Genomic DNA, 12,435 nt, shown 5'->3' with positions numbered 1-12,435 from the left:
CGGTGCACAAAAACTCGCGGTTATCGGAACGGACTGGTATACAGTTCAGTCGCCATCTGCCAATCTGCCACCTGAGCTTTATGATGAACGTTCTGTTGCTATGTGCGGTGCAACGCGGGCGACGCGGGTACCTGGTTCGCGCACGCATCGATCGAATTATACGATGTGCACTGATTTCACGTTCGAAATAACGAACTTTTTTATCAATAGAAACATATGGGCATTTGACGGGACCTTCGAATTCGGTCGAATTAGGCGGAAAAACGAATTATCGGAAGTCGTATTAACGGAAGTCTATGTAGCAGATCGCGCAGTGTATTGCCGTTGCACAATCAGTCTACAAAAACAGAAAGCAGCCATCGGCGCAGTCTTCTCGCGCCTGCTCTATTATATATAATCACCTTTCATTGTGATGTTGCCATGAACATCAGCGTAAGGTCCCTGGCGAGATGCAACACGGGGCATTTCCGTGGAAGATACAGAAAAGTGATAGCATATTACAGCACGTGCTTGACTTCCGATGCATGTTTTAAATGAACTAAGCAGGAACGGACGTTGCCTTGTTTGTAACCTAATACTCAAAGGAACTCGTCACTGCAGTGTTGCTTATACATGAAATTAAATTAAACTTAGCTACCTCACCTTTCGTTCTGACTGAGATGCTAGGATGACTCCCGCACATGCGGGAGTTCGCAACACTAGCAATATGTAGTATATGTTTTATCGGCGAAAGGAAATGTCACTGCCACGTATTTCTTTCAAGTGGGCTACCGTAGACTTAGTGGCACAGGAGCTTTTATATTTTTGCTTTTTATACCGCGGCACCCATTCTTCGTAATCGAAAACAATCGAAGAGGAGAAAGGGAAAATGACAAGCTGGTGGCCGAGGTTGAAAAACTGCAGGAAAGAGAGTTCCGCTGTAAACGTCTCCTCACTTCTAAAAGAGAGAAATGAAACATTCACGATAGCTACATGCAGAAGGGCATGACCCTATAGTGCTACTAAGACTATCCAATTTTTGTCCTCAGATGTCCCTAGGATCACCTCTGGAGTCTCATTCTAACACTTTTCTAACAAATTGAGGATACTGTGGGGATATTCCCAGGATGTCACTTCTGTCTAACAGTGACATCCTCAGGATAAGTGAGGGATGCCAGCGTGTTCTTGGGGGACAGCCCATGCAGCACATGGCGGGATAACAGACGTCTAACCCAGGGATAAGTTGAGACCTTATGGCTGGTCTAAAGGAAGACGTCTACGAGACCTCTATGGGGTTAGATGTTTAGTGCATGTCCGCATCTAGATGTCTACTAGACGTCTACGGGCCCCAAGAACACAATGACCTCCTGTGTACGTCCGAGGAAAGTCATCACCGGACAGGGATAACAGCCCCAGGACTTCCCTACCAGGTCCTCAATTTGTTAGAAATGTGACAAAGTAACACTCCTCGTCATATCCTCAGGACCTCCTATGGGAGCTACCAAATGACGCGGCTAGTACAATTCTGGGAGCAAGCAGATACCTTAGTGAATTATTTATTTTGGGGAGTGAGGGCACATTGGCAGCACCCAGTCAGCGTGTGTACGTTTTTTATATATTTTCAACCTCGGACACCAGCTACCATTCGTGGTTTCTAATCTGTATTTGTTCAGCGTATTTCTCATCACAAACAATGAGCGGCACAGTTTAAAAAGCAAAACAAGAGAGATATATGAAAGGCCCCTAGGCCACTGAGACCAGCGAAACCACTCACAAATGCATATGATGCAGCAGCATTTCCTTTCCAAAACAGAACAGATACAACTTATTGCTTGTATTCCGAACTTCAGCAGATTCGGGAGTCCTCTTCGCATCTCAGTCAAAAAGGTGAGGTATCTAAGTGTAACTTGATTTCGCACATAACCAACAATAAAGTGAGAAATTCCTTGGAGTATTAAATCGCTATCAAGGCAGTGTCCGTGTTTCTCACTGCTTTGGTTTGATACATGCATCGTAAGTGAAGCTTGGGCAGTGAAACGCTAATATTTTTTGTCTCTTCGGAAATAAAATGCTCCGTGCAACCTCCTGCCAGGGACCCTTTGCGGACACTCATGCAATAAGACCGCAGTGAAAGGTCTAGCAAACTGTATTTTACTGCACGTCAAACGTAGCACATGGACGGATTCCTTTAAAATCCGACGATCAGTATTTGGACCCCTACACCTGTTCTTATATGATATTTTCGTTCGTATTTTTCTTTTAATTTATGCATCAGCACTCCTCGTTTGATTGGGCATTGGGTAATGATAAACAATTCGGGAACTTGATTACTTCTAGCGGGTATTAAAATGCACAACGCAGTATTAAAATAATTTACTTCTCCTGTGCTTGTCCTCCGGTTGACGATCGCAGGATGTACGCAAATGCCAATCACTGGAAGGTCCTATGATGACAGCCTATGGACCTCACACGTTTATATCCATCACGTACGAGGACGTGATGACACTTTCAGGACATCTTGAAGACCGTGTGTGTTCTTGCGGGGGGGGGGGGTTATAAGTTTAGTAAACATCGCAATTTGGAAGTCTACTAGACTTCTGCAGGTTTATATGTTATTTAGACATGTACTAAAATGGTCCACGAGACACCCCCGAGACGTTCCAGGCTAAAAATCTCCCGTTCCCGTCGTATAGTAGCTCATATGAGTTACACACTTACACACTATGAGTGACACTTAAAGACTCTCGATCCCAGACAGAACACCATCTCTTACGGACGTCTGAAATAGATCCCAGTGTCCATATCCGAAAGCTGACCTCCGTGGGACTCTCCTCGGATATTGATGGAATGATATCCGTAGCCATATATCCACAGGAGGTCCTGTTGCGGCCATTTCACGGATTGTCCGAATCAGCTCCGTGATGGGATGCTGTACGGATCATGTATTTGAAGAGAGAGAGAAACGCGGGACGATGTAGCTCTGCAGAAATTCGGCTTCCCATGAACCAACTCACTTTCTCAAGCTACATGAGTAAGAAACAGACATTACCTCTACGCCGACTTAATACGCTAAAGAATTTCTCATTTCGCCGTTGTTTGTGCACCCAATCGAGTTAAAGCTCAGCTACGCCGATTTTCGAGTGTTACGGAATGGAATGGTACTCACACGATGTGTTCATAAGGGAACACTGATTATGTATGCAAAACAGTTATCCCAAACTCCTCGCGGTTTTCCGAAAAAGTGAATTTTTAGTTTCACTGACATCCCATCTTGTGGCCCGCAAACCCTGTGTCGACGACACATTCGTGGTCTGCCCGCGCTCTGGCTTGGCATGACTTTTGGCTTGGTTTCTTCCGCCAAGCCGGCCAGTTTCTTCTGCCAAGCCGTCTGCTGCGCAGATTCACATTGGGGAAGTGATAAACGGTTCGCTATTAGGGAGCCAGTATATTTCTGGACTTCACTATAAACACACGAGGAACGTGAGTTTTGCTTCCTTCGACTGCAAAACATTTGCTATGCCAGTACAGTCTTCCTGGTGTGATTCATGTTCTGTGCTGCGTGCCGAGAATGCGTGAGCGTTTTGGGCGTTTTGCTCCCGTCTGCAAGAACACTTCGGCATGCAGTTCCAATGTTTCAAACCACAATTTTCCGAAAGGCGAAAGAGAAATCTATTGACTGCAACAATCGGTTACAACTCCGTCTGGGTGCCACCTTCGAAAGCAGCGATTTGACCTGTTCATTTGGCTCACACGAATGTTACGGAAGCAATGCGCAACTTGTTCACATGAAGCCGAAGACGTCTCGTCCGGGATGCTGTGCCAACCTTATCTGCAGCAGGAGATTGGAGGGGCAGGACTAGGCAGCAGATAAAGGTAAGACGCGTAATGTTAGACAAGTCAGTCATGCGGTGCAAATTGCATCACGTAGAAGAGAGAAATACGCTATCTGTCAGTTACTGCTTCATCCTTTAGAGATTACGCCCCAGCGGGTGTATTCTCAGTACAGATTTGGAATTGCCTTACTTGTTAAATGATTTCGCAGGCATTCTGGCACCACCGAAAAGCTTGCACTCCACGTCTCAACTATCACCGTCTGGGTTTCAAGCTGAAGGCTGTCACCAGTGCCAACCAGTCGCCCCTTCAAAGTTCATCTGTTTTTGTTGACGGAACAGTAACACCTGGTACTGAGACATTTCATTTTCTGATTAATCAAGTGCATTCCATCACTTGTGCTCGAGTTCTTGTGTTCGTATACCCTTGCTGTTGCTCGCTAGCTTAGAGCAACCATGCCTGAGGTGCAGCGCTTTCAGAGTACATTTAAGCAGTATCATCGTATCATATACACGGCAGCACATCTTGTGTATTTTGATTAAGCTATAAATTCAACGTTGGCTCAGCTGTTGCATTTTGGTCACAAATAAGGTGTTCTTCCAGAGCGCTCAAGGGCAGTTCAAGCAGTTTCATGTGTGCAACAGCACATATTTTTTCTCAGTTTTGACTAAGGTAAATCGAAATCTTCCAGTTGATGTCTTTCGGTCATAAATTAGGTTTTTCGAGACATTCAAGCAGCATCATGTGTGCAACAGTACATACTTTTTCTCAGGTGAAGTAAGGTAAATCTGTCCGCCGTGCTGTTCTGGCAGTGCAGCAGAAGCTTTTGTTGCATTCAAGTGGTATCATGTATACAAAAACTTGTTTTATGCCTTTCTGTAGCTGCTGTACTAATATTGTGAGTACAGAGACATTCCTGCAGAACATATTGGAGCATCTTGTGTGCTATTGTTTGTATCATCTGCAGCAGTATGTTGATAATGTTAATTATTCAATGACTTCAGCTAACATTTACATTCTTACTTCCAGGTAAACCTGTCACGCAGATGCCCTATCCCTTGGTATGCATAGTTCAAGATTGTACCGAAACAATCCACCTGGAGCATTATTCTTCAATTGGCAGTGGCATTACTATCACAACACACCACATACTGCATGTCTATGGTGCGTGTACAATGCATCAAACCTATTCTCAGGTACAGGCCAGCTGGTACGCAATTACAACGTGAAACAACTGACACAGACCGTAAAGCCATGCCTTTTCCTCCGCGCCTCTGGTTTCATGTTATTATCCTCACATGCAGCTCAGTTCGCCTGTGCTGTGCAGCATGAGCAAAAGGATATATTGTTTGTGGTCACATGACACGGAACATAAATACAGTGAAACCTTCCTATGTTGCCTGCTTATAGAGGTTACCGAGTTACAGAATATGACGGCAACAAAAAATGGAAGAGATCACAGCTGTGAGGAATGACCCCCTTCTTCAATTTAACGTCCTTAGTGGTACCTGGTGGTGGTGCCTGGTAGTGGTACCTCTACCCACTCTTCACTGATAATTATTACTGATTTTAGTATATTCAATTCCGTTCAGATTCTACTCAATGGCATTACCTCTGGAGCTTTTCGAGCAGCAAGGACTTGCCTCTGAAGCGTCAGCCCACTTCTCATAGCTTTGGTGCAGTGCTCGTTCAAAGGCTCTCAGACAAACTGAAGACAAGTGCTCACATAAAGAATTACAATGTAGACTGTTGTTGTAGACAATGTTTTTGGACTCTAAAAACTAAACCAACAAAATGCTGAGACCAGTATAGGGGAAAAAAGGGGCAAAAGTCAAGGCCACTGGCTCATTTTAGGTCTCTTTGGTGCAAAGATGGGCCGATATTGAGGTAATTTGGCCAGGGTTTTGTCCGACTTTGCAGGGAAAACCCTATCCTACTTCCAAGATAGGGAGGTGTCTGACAGAGAATTTCGTCGCCATGTAGTTTCAATGGGAGCCTGCCCGTGCAGTGAAATCATGGGGAGTTGTCCGAGGTAGGGAGGTGTCCGACTTTGGAGGTTTTACTGTACTATAGAGCATTCTACATTATGTAATCTAACAGTTGTTCACGTTTAGATATTTTAACTATGGAATTTACCCTGCATGCACCATACCATGTCCAAACACGAACAACTGCTAGAGAGCAGCATGTACTGTTTCCGTATAGCACTTATGGCTTGCGTCCTGTGATTGGAAACAGTGGTGCTTTTTTTTCTGCTACAACCAGTAAACTAAAGTAAAGATTTAGAAATACTGTGTCATACCATAAAGCACTATGGGAAATGGCAGTTTGAAAAACTGGTGAAGACTGTCATTAGAATGGGGTACATGTTCTACGGTGAAATTTTTTACAGTGTATGCTGTACTACGTAATGCACTGCAGGCCTACCACAGTATGGTAACGCTCTGAGTTGCTCAAAAAAGGAATGTGTGCGTTTCTTGTAGTAACTTCCCCTTATGCACGGTTGTAGAAAAATGTTTTCAGCTAATGGGGAGGGAGAGGACATCATTCTGGAGTCTCGTTGACCTACAATGTGTCGTGTGTGAAGGTCATTTTGAAGAGTATAGGTGGTAAAAGACTGTGTTCCCACATTCTTGGCAGTGTTGACTAATAATCATAATAAAGTAGAGGGTACATTTGTTGCTTCATATATTAGTGTCAATGCAAAGTATGTAGAGATACAATCTGTCTCAACATGCAGGTGACAAAACTGCTTTTTATGCCTAAACTATGACAAATAGTTGTCTGTTCAGCACCACTAATCATGTGCCGGCCTCCATGACATGTCTGTGACATTCCAAAGTGATTAACATGTCCCATAGATGTGTGCAATGCTGAAGATGACTGTGTACCTTCTATGGATTCTTGATTCAAGAAAAGTACTGTGTGATTTGCTAACAGCGCCTGGCTGTACCTTCACAATTCTACATAAAAATATGTAAAGTTTGCCGAAGGAAACATCATGAAGGTTCATTGCGAAAAACCCTGAGACGAGGGATAGGAAGGGACATACACAATGTCTCAACATAGTGTGTGTATTTCTCTTCTTGTATCTCCTCTTCAGGTCTCGCCATCATGGACTGCTGATGGCTTGCTTGCTGTTGAACCGTTCTTTCAGCGATAAGGGTCACTTTCATGGACTGGATGGCAGCCAACATGCTGTCAATAAAAAGAATAATGGAAGGAGCTCAATATGATCCTTAGGCTGTGCGTGGTCATTGCTTTCTGACAAATGGTGACTTAGAATTTCAGGACAGTGCCTGCAGTGGTAGTATTCTTGTGTTCTCACCCTTGACGCCCATTGTGTGTCAGCGGTCACCTGTAATCTGCTAATATGCACATAGCTACAACAAAGTATATTTGTATTTCTTTGAATACAGTTGGTACAGCACATGGTTTTTTACATGTTCTTTGGAAAATATAAATAAAAAATTCTCTACTCTGCAAGTCTCCTGTCAGCTCTACAGAGCAGCTTCGAATTTCACTAGAAGCCACGTGTGAAACCTACACCAAACTAGTGGTGAAGGTCCATATAGGTCATAGATAGATACTATTATTATTATTAGATCATAGGTCAGGCTTAGGCCCTGGTTGGTAGCAACGCATTTGAATCTTATTAAAAATTGGTGCAGGAGGTGACCAACATAACTAGATACACCAACTGACTCTCACAAATTTTGTGGTGTTATACTTTTGAAACAACATTAATACGCCGCAGTGGTCTTTTCTCCTTTGTTCCTTTTAACCTAGAAATATTAGGTCTTCGGCATCACCAGCCTTAGTTGCTGAGCATGCAGTTATTTACGTTGAGCGCTGCAGTTTCATATTTGTTTCTCTGGACAAGCAAGCCCGCTTCCCCATTTTGATAAGAGTCTTTCAGCTTTGACAGGGCATTTGTGGACAAGGAAAACATTTGGACTATTGTGTATTTTGCTATGAAGTACAAGGCAGAGGACACCATCAACCATTTCCACCAAGGTCATTAAATTTGTGATAAAGTACATATACCTTTTGTCACTGACTAATTTGGTGGCAAAGTTACTTGAGTGCCAGTTCTGCAATTTTAAGCACATGTTTAAAAAAAATAGGATATGGGAAGTGCTGACTGGTTGAACATGTGGAGTACCCAATATAATAATTGGGGGTTTACGTCGCGAGACAACTGAGCGTGGAATACACAGCACAGTGTAATGTTCCTTATTCTGGCAATGTTAGCATGGTTCAAGAAGTGGAAAATGTTGCACTACCCTTAACATCTGTTGGGCCCAGCAAACAGGATATACATACCCTGATCTGAAGGCACTATGCCTAACTCAAAAGCAATATGAGATCGACCCGTACGTGTTTATTTGCGAAACTATTATGAATGAAATATGGCCTGTGTGGTATAGAACAATGCGCACACTCAAGTAAACATGCAAAAAACACGTATAAGGGCTCTCGACCTACATGCCGCGATGCGCTCTACGAGATAAACAACACACTACAAAACTACATCCAACACTTTTTGTGCGGGGCAACTCTAATGAGCACTTTCATATAACCGACGAATGGTTCAACGAATGCAGTTCGAGTGGTCACGATACATTCCTACGTCGTTCATTGCAGTCGCGCTATGATGCTGCACAATATATGTATCTCGTGTAACAAGCCTGGCAATCGCACGATGTGCATGGGCAGAGATACGGCCTTCTTTCGTTTAAGACCAGTCCTCTGCAGGTATATGCTCAAACAATCACAAAGTCTCACGTTGTTGCTCAATCGCTCCCATTCCTGCACTTGTAGTAAAAACAGCAAACGGGTTGACGTGAATGGCAGCTGAACGGTTGAACTGCGAAGTTCTCGAGCACATAATCACAATTTCACGCCGAAAATTATGTTGAGGTGAGTTCGCGGTTGTTGTTTCCATCGTTCAATAGTTCTCGGGATTACCTCGGACGAAACGCTCATCGTAGCCGGCGGCCATAACTGGATTTCCTCGCAAACGGGAGAAGACGCCAGGGAAGTCAGAGAAAGCCTCAGCTTTCGTCCAATCAGACGCACGATTCTCTATCTACGTAGATGGAGCAGGTTTATCCCATCTACGTCACAAAAATGGCTGCGTCCATGGCTTGTTTTGGTTTCTTTGGTGAATTAATTTTCGTAATAGGAAGACAAAATTGAGAAACGAAGGTGCGTTTCGGGGGCAGTTGGATGTGCTCGTTCTGAATATCACAACCGTTTCAACACATCGGGAAATCGGCGTAGCTGACCTTTAAACTTAGACAGCTAACCCTTCATTTCGACTCACAGGCGAACAGGGCTCTCGAATGTGTAGAAGCTCGCGAGGACACCACTGTACAGTGTCTGTTCCCTGTTTGGAAGTGAATGAATCTTCATTTCCAAAGCATTTCGGCTGAGTGGCCCAATCTTTTGTTGCTGTTTCTTCTTTCTTTTCTTTTTATTTTGTTTTATTTATTTATTTATTTCTAAACGCCGCGCTGATTTTCCCTCATGGGAAGCAAAGCGGAGCAACAGAAAGTGAAACGAGCGGCGACGGTGGCAGATGTTTAAAAAATGGCGGAAACACGCTTTATATTTTACTACAAAGCGTATACTGACTTCTGAAAAATGAAAGGTAACACGCGCTCGAGATACACGCTACATCCCAGAGAGCTCCTGTTTCTGTCCGTATCTCCTGGTTATGTCCGCAAAGTGCACGTTCGTAGGAAGTTCGAAGCCCGGCCAAGTGCATCTCCGTAGTATCTCCGCTGGAGGAATTTCATTATTCTACGGATATCCGTATCTCCGTGAAAGTATATCCGATGGACATCCGTAGGACAGAATTTTCTGACTGGGGACAGAACAAAATGTCCTGGGCATTTCCATGGGTCATCCGCTTACTGACATTGCAACCTCCGTGGGAGAAAGCCATTTCTCCTAGGACATTCCACGGACGTACGAGTGGCCGGGGTTCGGACCTTCCCTGGAACGTCCGTTCCCTGACTATATCTGGATCTAACGCGGAGCTACGCGGATGTTGCACGGACTTCGTGCATATGCCGCGGTACGCTATTTCATACCAAAACAAAATGCACAGATCACTGCACTCAAGAGAGATAGACCACTAAGTCCACGAAGTTGTAAAACAATTAGACAAATTCTTTCCATGGAGCAGTAGTGCAAGCATTACTGACCCCCAACCTTCGCAGGGTTCACCAAGGCAGACCACGTTAGCATGAGAGCATGGGGACTTCTGCCCCGTCCTCACGTAAGTACAAAAATACTCCAAAAGCCGGGAGACGACATAACTGGACAAAAAAGTAGAGAACTCCGACTTAACATAACAAAATAACAAGGACAAGACGTTTCGTCCGTCATGCGACGGACATTATCTGTGCCAAACTGAATGAGAGATTCCACAACCGGTCGCTATTTAAGGAGATGAGAGTATTGTTGGGGAAGGGGGCCACGGTTTTTGTTACAAACCGAGGGGTCACCACGTATGTGCCAAGACTCTAGAAGCTTTCTGGCTCCCATCTTTGTTTTCGAGCCAAGGTCACCGCGTTGTCGAAGTCAAAACAATGTCCCGTGTCCCAACAAGGTTCAGTAAGCTTCGTGTTAAACCGTGTGGCGTGCGTCGGGCTCTTTATGTCCTGCTTATGTTGTTTGAAACGAGTGTTCCGTTTCCTGCCTGTCCCGCCAATGTAGCACGTGTCAGTCTTGGCATTGTAGCTTGTAGACTACTCCAGACTGGTCTTCCGGGGGGACAGGGTCCTTTGGTTTGCATATGAGACTTCGAAGTTTAACACGCGGTTTGAACGCAGTCCTGATATCCAAAGGAAGCGAAGCCCTGCGGATAGATTCAGAAACGCCTTTGACATTGGGGACGACAAAGGGTGTCTGGCGGGTGCGGTTCCCGTCCTGCGGCCCAGAAGCTTGCATGCGTTTGCGAGTGTCCTCAATAAACCTGCGTGGCTAGCTACGTTTGTCCAAGTAGTCGGCGATCGTCGCGTCCTCAGAAGCCCGTAACGCGGTGCAGGATGATAACTGTTCAGATCGGTGAAATAACGCTCGTAACACACTCCGTTTGTGCTCCGTAGGGTGGTGTGAGCCAAAACCAGGGAAACTGCCGGTATCACAAGGCTTTCGGTAGACACACGTTTGAATGCCTCCCGATCTACATCGGCGCGCACACACAAGCCTGCCATTTTGTTCCATCTCGTAAGTCAAATTGATCTATGGCTCAATGCTGTTTAGAACCGAGTGGGACTCATCAACGTGGTCACTGTTGAGAATCACGAACGTGTCGTCGACGTAGCGGCGATAGAACTTGACCGGGTGGCAAAATCGCTCCATGGCAGCTTCTTCAATGTGCTCGTTTACAAGATTAGCCACACGGCACTACCCATGGGGCAACCTTCAATCTGGTGGTAAGTCCTGCCGTTGAAGGTGTCGTGCGTCTGATTGGGGCAAAATCTCAAAAGAATAACCACCTCTTCAACTGTGAGCGACGTTCGAGCTGGCAGGCTGCTGTCCTGGCGTAGTCGTGCCTCCGCCACCTGTACCGCGAGATCATTAGGAACGTTGGTGAACAGAGACACCACATCAAAGGATACCATAACCTCATTTTCGTTGAGAACTTGCGTCCGGACCAACTCTACAAACTCCTTCGAGTTGCGAACCGTCAGGCTGTTTTCCTTGTGAAAAATTGTTTGGTCAGTCAATAGACAAGTAATGGACAAAACATGCATTGAAGCTATAGACGGTCCATTGCCTTCCCATAGACCACCTTTGATCGCACCTGTTTCCTTCCCATAGACGGTCAATGAAAGATTGGCAACAACTGTCTATAGACAACCTACTATAGAAAGGAAAATTATCAACTGCCATTGCCTGTCTATTGGGTTTCTATAGACTGATCATTCACTTCTCAATAGAAAGGCAATCCACGATTGCCTTTCTATTATCGTTATATTCACCCAATTCGGATTCATGAACTGTGATATGTTGAGTATGAATCCGTAATTATGTTGAGTTCCTGTTTTGTGAATATGTATTGATGTTTTTGACTTATACTGGCAGGCAATACACACTCTTAAATTTAAAACACCCTTTAGGGTGTCATCCGGGTGTAACTGGGGTGTAAACTAATTTTTACTCCCAAATTACACCAGCTCGAAGAAACATCCTGGGATGAGGGGTGTTAAATGGGTGTAATAATAACGTAACACCTTATTTACAACGTCCATTGAGCTCGGGTGTAAAAGAGGCGTAAAATGGGTGTAGCGGGCATAGAGCTTCTACATGAACTGTATTTCTTTTGAAAGCACAATGATATGCTTCATGTTACCTACAGATGCATACAGTAGGGCAACTCAGTAGAAATTTTGAGTCGACACTCTAAATCCTGTGACGAACATGTGCCGGTTAAAAAAGTTCCCTCAGAAAGTACAGCCGGTACACAGCCGTAACCGTCTGGAAGCAGCCGTAACAGCTATCAAATAGTAAGCTCAACGATCCTTATCGCCAAATATGTGTGCTCCGCAGAATAATATGTGTGCCTCCTGCGCCGTATACTCGTGCGCTTGTCGAACAATCCGTGTG

General features: G+C 44.7%; 1 protein-coding gene across 1 annotated transcript in view; it reads right to left on the bottom strand.

Annotated features, from left to right (window-relative positions):
* LOC135383338 (uncharacterized) overlaps positions 1–12,435 on the bottom strand; it is a 224,306-nt gene that overhangs the window by 144,172 nt on the left and 67,699 nt on the right. The window lies entirely within an intron of this gene.

Source organism: Ornithodoros turicata, chromosome 2, assembly GCF_037126465.1.
Source record: "Ornithodoros turicata isolate Travis chromosome 2, ASM3712646v1, whole genome shotgun sequence".
In the NCBI taxonomy this organism is placed as follows: Eukaryota; Metazoa; Arthropoda; class Arachnida; order Ixodida; family Argasidae; genus Ornithodoros; species Ornithodoros turicata.
The sequence above is the reverse complement of the archived record's forward strand: the minus strand, read 5'-3'. Positions and strand labels throughout refer to the sequence as shown.